This window comes from Paramormyrops kingsleyae, chromosome 11 (genome assembly GCF_048594095.1).
Source record: "Paramormyrops kingsleyae isolate MSU_618 chromosome 11, PKINGS_0.4, whole genome shotgun sequence".
NCBI classification, from domain to species: Eukaryota; Metazoa; Chordata; class Actinopteri; order Osteoglossiformes; family Mormyridae; genus Paramormyrops; species Paramormyrops kingsleyae.
This window is the reverse complement of record NC_132807.1, coordinates 10,777,045-10,785,512: the sequence shown is the minus strand read 5'-3', so window position 1 is coordinate 10,785,512 and position 8,468 is coordinate 10,777,045. Positions and strand designations below refer to the sequence as shown.

The 8,468-nt window shown below is 38.6% G+C and overlaps 1 long non-coding RNA gene across 1 annotated transcript; it reads right to left on the bottom strand.

Annotated features, from left to right (window-relative positions):
• Positions 1-2,833: 2,833 nt before the first annotated feature.
• Positions 2,834-7,746, bottom strand: LOC140593399 (uncharacterized). The gene is made up of 3 exons (XR_011993703.1): positions 7,663-7,746; positions 5,823-5,940; positions 2,834-2,952 (listed from the first exon to the last, which is right to left on the bottom strand). It is a non-coding gene; the product is annotated as an uncharacterized lncRNA (long non-coding RNA).
• Between the last annotated feature and the right edge of the window lie 722 nt (positions 7,747-8,468).

Sequence of the window (8,468 nt, the reverse complement as noted above, 5' to 3'; positions counted from 1 at the left end):
AATAAATGTGTACATTTGGCCACTTGAAGAAATTTCACTTTGTTTCATGCAATAGAAGCATTAATTTCACTGTGTCTAATACGTGGCTGCCCAGATTATTTTCTTTGACATAACTGTCACCATAAATAAGGTTTGTGACTCCTGCTTTGGACTAATTCTTTCTGTAACAAACAGGCATAGTAGATATATTGAAAAGGAACAACCATTACAATTGCAAAGCTTGTTAAGTTTCATTTCCTATAACAAAGTGAAAATGTTTTAGCATAACTGATTGATGGTCTCAGTCCAGGTGCCTATCTGGCTCCTTGGGATGTACATAGCATGCAGTGTTGATATTAATGTTTATGTGCAGGCCTAATGACTAATGTGTGTACTTGTTAAGCAAGCTTTACCTCAGTCCTTTCCTGGGAAAGGAACTTTTACTTTACTCGGAGAACATTTCACTTTCACTTGAGTAGGATTTTTCAGTACTCAGTACTCTATACTTGGGTAGGAAGAAGTTTAAAAGTCACACATATATAATTATATTATGTGATATTTCAAAATTCACATGCTGTAACAGTATGGGATGCTCCAGACCACTGATGTGAGGAATTAAATCATTTACTTAAATACAGATGGTAGGTATGCAAGCTTCTTATGCTGAGCACCTACTGCAACTGACACTAATCTAGGAGGGCATTTTAAATATAGAATTTTTTACCTTAGTCAGTTTGGATTAATCTAGAGGGCAGATTAATTTCATGAATGAGATCTGTACCTTGCAGAATTGCCTCACATAAACTGCTACATATTTTGTTTTAAACTGGAGGAAAATGGGAACAGTATTGATCAGGGAGTGCAACTGAACGGTCCCCATGGCCTCTTGTCAAGTACTGATAATCCTCATCCTGAGTTTGGGAGGATACCAGTGTAAACTCTGACTGGGCCACAGAGACCAGCAGACCCACACAGCGGTCTCGAAATGCCCAGATATGACACACGTAATCAGAATCCCAGACACCATCATACAGTTCATTGTAGGTGAGGATAAAATAATTGTCAATTGACACAAAATGAATCTCAAAAATGTATCCTTCCATTCAGGTCACAGGTAAACCTGACTGTATGTTATGAAATGGAGTTTCTCTTTGCTTCTGTTTACTTTTTTTTTAATCCACTCCACTATATTTTTTCAGCAATCGCTAAATTACTTACTTTGAATTTACACAATGTCTAAAACACCTCAGGTGTTGTGGATTTGAGTCTTGTTTCTAGATCTGTGTTTGTGGAGTTGCCACATTCTGTCTGTGTTTGTGCAGGTCATAGGAAAAGGACTGATGCTATGTGATTTGTAGTATGCCTATGTATGTGTAATACATGAAAATTTATATATTACATTCATTTATTTAGCATTTGCTTAGTATACACTTTAGCTTATGCTTTTTTATCCACACATGCATGACAACTGACAGGAGCATCTATTATTTCTGTCCTAACCTCCAGCAATGGATTCTGCATGTGAAAATCGCAGTGTTTTTGCATTAACTATAAGGGTCGACTGTGTAATTTGTTTTGAAGTGTGCCTTTCTATGACCTCCTCCATAACAAGTCACGTCATGCTAAAATGATATGAATGTAAAATTAATTTTCACTATCGAAAGGCCCATTATTTTCATACGTTGTGCGCTGGATAAGCCTCACTCTATAGGACAGAAATAATTACAGACCACTTAGCCCCACAGAACATTCCGACTCTGTAATACATCATCTTTCACCCACAGGGAGACACCGTCGTACTAGAGGTAACCTTTTCAGTAACACTATTCACCGTGTTATACCATGTGACTGTTTTTCTGAACATATCAGATACGGATGAAGAATTATTTAAAAATGAAATATTCTGATAAACAGAGCTCTATTCTCAGCTGCCTTCCATGTAACTCAGTCACACCTCAATCTGGAAACAAACCATTGCAGCTGTCTCTAGATCTGCACATAGTCTTTATACTAAAACTACAACAATGTATTCAGAATCTTAGCCTATTGTTCATTATAATAATTATAACTGCTGCACCCACTTTGCCTCAAACCTTCTGTAAAATCAGTCTGCAATAAAAAATTAATGTTTATTCCACAATAATCTGTACAGATTCACTCAGCTATGAGAAATAATGGGTTCTACTGGGTTCCAGTCACCTTTGTGTTGCATTTGCTTTGTATGTGAGATTATTCACCCCAAGCAATTCAAAGCTATAATTGTAAGCAGGGGGTTAATAGAACTACATAAATACATGATAGCAGAATGTATATCCTGGCTTATGACAGGCTTATAACATCCAACGGCCAATTTTAGTGACAATCCCCCTAATTTCCAAGTCCAGACCAGGAAAATAACAGAATTCCATTCTTTGTAGATCCCCATTAACACATAAAATTCATGCTATGTTTCTTTCATTGTCTCTAATGAAGTAGTAAAATATTGAAATCATATGAAAGGATATCATAAGCTATAAAAACTGAATATAGGGTACTATAGTTTAAAAAGGTTAATCCATATTGATGTCTGTGTGCAAGGTTCTTAGGAGGTTTTCATTGCATAATTGTAATTTCAACTTATTTAAAGGATATTTGAATCCCCAGTATGAGATAGGGTGTCTCATTTTGTACTGCGAAAAGTCTCTATTTTTTCCATAAATGTCCAGCTTACAAATGTAATATGATAAAGCTCTATCCAAAGTATATTTGGAGAATGGAAAGCAAACTATTAGCATGCTTTGTCAGCTTTGCAGAATAAATTTGTATTCAAAATGGATAATTGCAAATTGGATGAATAAGAGTAATTACTTTTATGACAATGTGACAGTTATGCCAATAATGTGACTGAAGTCGGAGAGTCAGGCGTGTGTTGCTGCGCTGGCAGGTCCACGGTGCAGAAGTAACATCAATGGCCTTTCTGAGGCCAAAGATCACCTGTGAGATAAACGAGTCAATATTAGCGGCACAAAGATCTAAATTAAAGTTACAGTGTAAAGATATTCAATTCCAGTGTGCTCACTCCGAACTCACCTGCCCTAGTACCGTGATAATACAAAAAAATTAAAAAGGGGGGGAGGACATAGAAACAACAATCATAACAATAACAGACATTAATCACCATGAGGAGAGAAAAAAATAATAATAAAATAATAATAATAATAATAATAATAATAAAGGTGGGATGGAGAAAACGAAGTGTAGGGGAATGCAGAGAATAAACAACCATAACACACATAACACTGATTAAAAGAACATCAAACAACAGAACGTTAATAGCAGGCTAAGCACAAAGATCTTACTCATTACCCCGAGCATTTCCAGGATCCTGGGTTGGCTGTAGCTGTCAGCTGATAATCTTTGCTGCCACCAAAGACAGGCAAAGTGTGTAGCGATGCTGAAGCAGGAGCCCGAATGCTGTGCTACTGTGATTCAGTCTATACCAGGGGTCTCCAACTCCGGTCCTGGAGATCTACCGTCCAGTAGGTTTTCTATCACACCTGGCTTCTGATGAGCCACACCTGTTCTCAGGTAAATACCAGGAACAGGTATGGCTCATCAGAAGTGAAGTGGGACAGAAAACCTACTGGATAGTAGCTCTCCAGGACCGGTGTTGGAGACCCCTGGTCTATACAACACATACAGCTACAAGTAAACTCAGATGTATGAAATATACTGTAATAGTCCTTTTAATCAAAATGCAGTTTATCAACATGCAGAAACCTACTAATTCGTGCCTTGCTCTGACCATAGAGAAAACTGTTAGTTCACTGATATTATATAGTTATATACAATATATACATAAAAGATATCTTGATTTCAAAATACATGGTATTTATTGTATATAATAGTCAGTAGATTAGATATATGCTTATAATATTAAAGAGTTGATAGACCCAGTAATGAAAAGTACTGTGTTTATTGACTAATATTTACATTAAAACTGATTAGCTTTGTTACCATGAATCACTTTTCCATTATATCATCTGTCAGTTTTATTGCAGCTTGGTTTCTGAAAGTGTTACAACATAAGTGACGGCAAAGGGGACTTTAGTAAGACATGATGAAGATGTCCAGCAGAGTTAAAGCTTTAACCGCAGCAGTCCATGTATTTAGCATTAGTCAGGAGATGGGAATGTTGCTTTATGCATATTTCTGTAAACACAGACACAAACACACGTGCATGTTTTCCATGTCTGTGTTTAAGTTACAAAATATAAAACTCTTAAAGAGGTAGCATTGAGCAGTATGGTGTTTCACGCAGATTATGGATACATCTGCTCTTTGAAGAGAAACATCATGTTGTTTAAGCATCAGGAAAGGTTATCCTCACATTTCAGAAAGACACACAGCATTTATGGCAGCTGGCACATAATCAGACTGAAGTGTGTGGGCATGTTTTATACTAAAGGCCTTTTTTTTCCTTCAAAAGGGCAAAATATTGATTTGCTCTGATCCAAGTGTGCATTTAGAGCTTAAAACCCCGCTAATTTCAGCAGAACCACCTTGGACTGGAAAAGTCTGGACAAAAAAGAAAGTGGCAGGTGTGAAGCATGCAAGGACACTCAAGCAGACATAGAACACACACACACATAGAACAGATTAAAGGGTGACTCCTTATTTAATGAATCATCTCACATTTCATCTCAAGCAGTTACTATATTTGTTATTATATCTGTAAGTTCTGTAAACCAAGGCTGCCTAAACCTGCTCCTGGAGATCTACCTTAGCTTCAACATAGCTGGCTCTATTACTGAGATACAGCTGGGGCCTGGTTCTCTGTAGCAGGGGTGTTAAATTAGGGCTGCACCTAAGCTCTGCAGGGTGCTGGACCTCTGGGAGCAGGGTTGGACAGCCCTGCTGTAAACCTTGTGAAACACTGAAAGAACTACTGAAGGAACAAGTCATGAATAACACAAGTGAAATACTGATCTCATGTTCATCATTAATGAATCGTGATGCATCTTTTATCTCAAGTAGCGACGATATTTGTTCATGATTTGTTCATTATTTGTACTTCAGTATTTGTGTCCATCAAATAAAGCATTACCAATTAAAGTATTGATGAAATATATTACAATTCATATATTTCAATAACAATTAATTAAAATTCTCAGGATTCAATCATTCGTCCATTTATTTGTTTGTTGGTTTGTTTGAGTTAGTTGCATTACCTGCAGTGAATAATATCTAATAACTTGCTAAAAATATTACATCTTGTTCCATCTATAAGCTGAGTTTTCACTTGACTGATCTTTGTGTCTTGATGCATTTCACTTTCCTTCAGATCAGAAATTTAAGGTCTTCTGTGGAGCTCAGCTTTGCTTGTGGTCACGTTACCTCCACAGTCCTCACTCTACTGATTGGCATTCTAAAATGTTCTCCAGAGATACCACAGAGTACAGTTCTCTCCTGTACTCTGCATGCAGGACTGAAAACGTCTTCGTCAACAGTTTTTTACTCATCAGGATTACAGCCTGGTTGGCATTCTTTCATAACTGCATTGTTAATGGCCACAATACCAAACTATATTGGATTGACTAAAAGTCAATATAATTAACTGTACTGTAATTGTCTGCATTTAAATACAGGGAGTCAAACAAATCATTAACTTTTCAAAAAATTTTATTAACTGGCACAGGGCACGTCTAACATACATTATGAAGTAGTCTGTTTCCTGAACTGTATGTTAGTGAAAATGCATTTTTCTCCAATTGCCCCAGGAATCAGATGTCTGTCTCTAGCGATAAAGGGTGTAAACTGCAGCTATGCTGTGCTCTGTACGCAGGATAGGGGGCGACACTTACACTCCACAAATGAGACTTTGTCTGGGAATCATCATCGCGTTGGAACAGAGTGCAGGCGTCACTGTCCCTCTGCTTCCTCTCAGGCCATCAATGTTTCCAGGGCCCGTGTCACACCAGCCTGCAGCACAATTGTCACAAATGTTTGTATTCATTACGAGGAAGCGTTAGACCTGCATTTCACACATTTTAAAAATACAAATCTGATTATCTGTAGCTGCATTAAGGCTGAACTGATCAGTTCATTTCTAGTAGAAAAGAGAATTAATACCAACTCATTTTGACCTTAGACCACCCTAATGAGTGCAAAAGAGTTTTATGAGCACACTAAGAACACTTTATATAAAACACATGACTTGTGTGCCACTTCCTTCTCTATTTATTAAAAATGGGACATTATCTAACCCATTCTTAATGGAAATAATTTATTCCACAATGGCAATTAAAGATGAACATACCTAAGTGAGGCACAATAGTGGCCAGAACAGATTAACAATGGAGAGACACGTACAACAAATACAAATACAACAATTACAAATACAACAAATACAAATACAACAAATACAAATACAACAATTACAAATACAACAAATACAAATACATTTTAAATGTCTTCTGGAGTTCATAGCTACAATATTTCTACCTCTTGTCTACATTTGTCTTAGAGTTCCCCCACAAAATCAGTTTTTAGCTTCAGATGAAATAAGATCGCTGTTGAGAGCTTTTTTACAATTTCCTCCACAGAGGACCAACCCACAGGACAGTGACCAAAGTGCCCTATAGGGCGTGATTTATCAATTCTGCAAAAGGGTCAGTTTGTTGACGACTGAGGTGCGACCTTCCAATCTCTGTTTTAGTGTGTGGGGGGGGGGGGCCCTTTACTCGTAGGGCTGAAAACAGCAGCTCTCTCGGGAAAGCAAAGCCGTGAGAACTTGGGTCGAGTTTTATGAGGCAAATAATAACACCAGCAATGGCTTTGAATGTCATGCAGTTAACAAACGGCGTCAAGGCAAAACACCCCTAATCTGGGCACAGCACACAGGCCGTGCCATTAGCTGTAGTGCGACACACCGCGCTCCTATTCATGACCCTGTATTCAGTGTTTATAAATGAACACATTTACATTAAGTAACTATGAACATAAACGCTCAGATAATTGCATATGCGTGTTGCCAATTTGCAGTATTAAAAAAAAAACACACATATGCAAATAAATGGCCTGAGCCAGTCTGTCTGCATTATCTCATTATTGCAGCCATATTCCCTGCTCAAAGCAGATAAAAGGTTATGGCAGACACTCTGCCAGCATTCATCACTGTATTACACAGCACGTCCTGCAGAGAGACAAGGTTTACGTGTTTTCTAACTAAAATGTAAGACGGCACTTGAAAATAATAAAAGCACATATTTTGCAAATAATAATAAGAATTTGTATTTGTAACATGCATTTCTCACATCCAATGCAGTACACAGAAAAAGGAGTTATAACAAAATGAGACAGACAGTAAAAATAAAACAGCAATAAGATCAACCAGGAAGGAAAAAAACAGGAGCTAGAGGCAAAGAGAAAACACATCTGGGACTGTTAGACAAAAAGACAAAGAAAACCAGTCTAATCTAAATGAGTCTTGAATCTCTTCAAAACTTCAAGTCTGGTTGCAGTTTACATAATTTACCTTTCATTTATGAATTCCTATATATTTTTTTATGTTTACATGACATACATAACATTCAATATTAAATGATCTCAGTGCACATACTGCAATGATCAATATTAAAGATGGGTAATCGAATGGCAATTTTCATCCAAGAGAGTGAGGGGTTAATATCACAAGGCATAAACCTGCAGCTGTGTTGGCCTGTGTGTCACCTGCATCCTGCTGTCTGCACTGGAGTACAGAGGGAATGCGTGTCGTGGCATGCTGATCTCAGATACATTTGTCGGATTACTGCAGTTCTTGCTAGTGCACCATCACACCCTCTCCTCCTGGCATGGTCAGGAATGGAGGGAGTGCCAACGGGGGATGGGTTTGGCTCACAGCCCATCCTGAACTTGTTGCCGGGTGGCGATCTGCAGTAGCGATGGCACGGACCCACTGCACACGTTCTCTGTGTCATCAAAGATACCAACGTGTGTTTTGATTATGACGCCGCAGGTCTCCGAGTCGAGGAGGGAGGGGGCTCTGCAGGTGGTGGGGGCTGCAGGGACTCTAAGGGGCCTCTGTGGTGCTCAGGCGTGTATGAGTTCTGTGATCTGCCATCAGCTTGCTTGACAGCTGGTGTCTGTGACCCCCAAGATTCACAATTAGCTCCCTTCTGCAGATAGAGTCCTGGGGGCTTCCTGTCCCTCACCGATGATTATTGAGCTCCAAGCATCAACCCTGACCAGCAGGTACTCTGGCAGAATGACTCTTACATTAATGAAGGGGGATCCTGTAATAAATTAGCCAGACACAGTATAGTGTTCAGTTTCGTTATACTGGGAGTGATGCTGAAGGACAGGTGTGTTCTTACTCAGACACAGTATAGTGTTCAGTTTCGTTATACTGGGAGTGATGCTGAAGGACAGGTGTGCTCTTATTCAGACACAGTATAGTGATCAGTTTCGTTATACTGGGAGTGATGCTGAAGGACAGGTGTGCTCTTACT